The sequence below is a fragment of the Musa acuminata genome, unplaced genomic scaffold, assembly GCF_036884655.1.
Source record: "Musa acuminata AAA Group cultivar baxijiao unplaced genomic scaffold, Cavendish_Baxijiao_AAA HiC_scaffold_1136, whole genome shotgun sequence".
NCBI lineage: Eukaryota > Viridiplantae > Streptophyta > Magnoliopsida > Zingiberales > Musaceae > Musa > Musa acuminata.
In genome coordinates this window covers 4205001-4207500 of record NW_027021348.1, presented here as the reverse complement: position 1 = coordinate 4207500, position 2500 = coordinate 4205001, and positions in this window count along the sequence as shown.

The window sequence follows — 2500 nt, the reverse complement described above, 5'->3', positions numbered from 1 at the left end:
TCACCGTCCCTGCTATACGAAAGCCCCATCCAGCCCTGTGCCACCCGGGGGGTTCCAGGGTGCTGAGATGGCTGACATTTTGCTCCGCTCAAGATGGTCACCGCGCAACGCAAAAACAGGCCAAAAACTGGCCAAAACGGGCCAAAACTGGCCATTTTTGGCTGCGCGAGCGAGCGGCGAGCGGCGGACAGCGAGCGAAGCGAGAGGCAGCACCGTCCCTGCTATACGAAAGCCCCATCCAGCCCTGTGCCACCCAGGGGGTTCCAGGGTGCTGAGATGGCTGACATTTTGCTCCGCTCACGACGGTCACCGCGCGACGCAAGAACAGGCCAAAAACTGGCCAAAACGGCCCAAAAACGGGCCAAAACTGGCCATTTTTGGCTGCGCGAGCGAGCGGCGAGCGGCGGACAACGAGCGAAGCGAGAGGCAGCACCATCCCTGCTATACGAAAGCCCCATCCAGCCCTGTGCCACCCGGGGGGTTCCAGGGTGCTGAGATGGCTGACATTTTGCTCCGCTCACGACGGTCACCGCGCGACGCAAGAACAGCCCAAAAACAGGCCAAAACGGCCCAAAAACGGGACAAAACTGGCCATTTTTGGCTGCGCGAGCGAGCGGCGAGCGGCGGACAGCGAGCTAAGCGAGAGGCAGCACCGTCCCTGCTATACGAAAGCCCCATCCAGCCCTGTGCCACCCGGGGGGTTCCAGGGTGCTGAGATGGCTGACATTTTGCTCCGCTCACGACGGTCACCGCGCGACGCAAGAACAGCCCAAAAACAGGCCAAAACGGCCCAAAAACGGGCCAAAACTGGCCATTTTTGGCTGCGCGAGCGAGCAGCGAGCGGCGGACAGCGAGCGAAGCGAGAGGCATCACCGTCCCTGCTATACGAAAGCCCCATCCAGCCCTGTGCCACCCGGGGGGTTCCAGGGTGCTGAGATGGCTGACATTTTGCTCCGCTCAAGATGGTCACCGCGCAACGCAAAAACAGGCCAAAAACTGGCCAAAACGGGCCAAAACTGGCCATTTTTGGCTGCGCGAGCGAGCGGCGAGCGGCGAACAGCGAGCGAAGCGAGAGGCAGCACCGTCCCTGCTATACGAAAGCCCCATCCAGCCCTGTGCCACCCGGGGGGTTCCAGGGTGCTGAGATGGCTGACATTTTGCTCCGCTCACGACGGTCACCGCGCGACGCAAGAACAGGCCAAAAACTGGCCAAAACGGCCCAAAAACGGGCCAAAACTGGCCATTTTTGGCTGCGCGAGCGAGCGGCGAGCGGCGGACAGCGAGCGAAGCGAGAGGCAGCACCGTCCCTGCTATACGAAAGCCCCATCCAGCCCTGTGCCACCCGGGGGGTTCCAGGGTGCTGAGATGGCTGACATTTTGCTCCGCTCACGACGGTCACCGCGCGACGCAAGAACAGCCCAAAAACAGGCCAAAACGGCCCAAAAACGGGACAAAACTGGCCATTTTTGGCTGCGCGAGCGAGCGGCGAGCGGCGGACAGCGAGCGAAGCGAGAGGCAGCACCGTCCCTGCTATACGAAAGCCCCATCCAGCCCTGTGCCACCCGGGGGGTTCCAGGGTGCTGAGATGGCTGACATTTTGCTCCGCTCACGACGGTCACCGCGCGACGCAAGAACAGCCCAAAAACAGGCCAAAACGGCCCAAAAACGGGCCAAAACTGGCCATTTTTGGCTGCGCGAGCGAGCAGCGAGCGGCGGACAGCGAGCGAAGCGAGAGGCATCACCGTCCCTGCTATACGAAAGCCCCATCCAGCCCTGTGCCACCCGGGGGGTTCCAGGGTGCTGAGATGGCTGACATTTTGCTCCGCTCAAGATGGTCACCGCGCAATGCAAAAACAGGCCAAAAACTGGCCAAAACGGGCCAAAACTGGCCATTTTTGGCTGCGCGAGCGAGCGGCGAGCGGCGAACAGCGAGCGAAGCGAGAGGCAGCACCGTCCCTGCTATACGAAAGCCCCATCCAGCCCTGTGCCACCCGGGGGGTTCCAGGGTGCTGAGATGGCTGACATTTTGCTCCGCTCACGACAGTCACCGCGCGACGCAAGAACAGGCCAAAAACTGGCCAAAACGGCCCAAAAACGGGCCAAAACTGGCCATTTTTGGCTGCGCGAGCGAGCGGCGAGCGGCGGACAGCGAGCGAAGCGAGAGGCAGCACCGTCCCTGCTATACGAAAGCCCCATCCAGCCCTGTGCCACCCGGGGGGTTCCAGGGTGCTGAGATGGCTGACATTTTGCTCCGCTCACGACGGTCACCGCGCGACGCAAGAACAGGCCAAAAACTGGCCAAAACGGCCCAAAAACGGGACAAAACTGGCCATTTTTGGCTGCGCGAGCGAGCGGCGAGCGGCGGACAGCGAGCGAAGCGAGAGGCAGCACCGTCCCTGCTATACGAAAGCCCCATCCAGCCCTGTGCCACCCGGGGGGTTCCAGGGTGCTGAGATGGCTGACATTTTGCTCCGCTCAAGACGGTCACCGCGCAACGCAA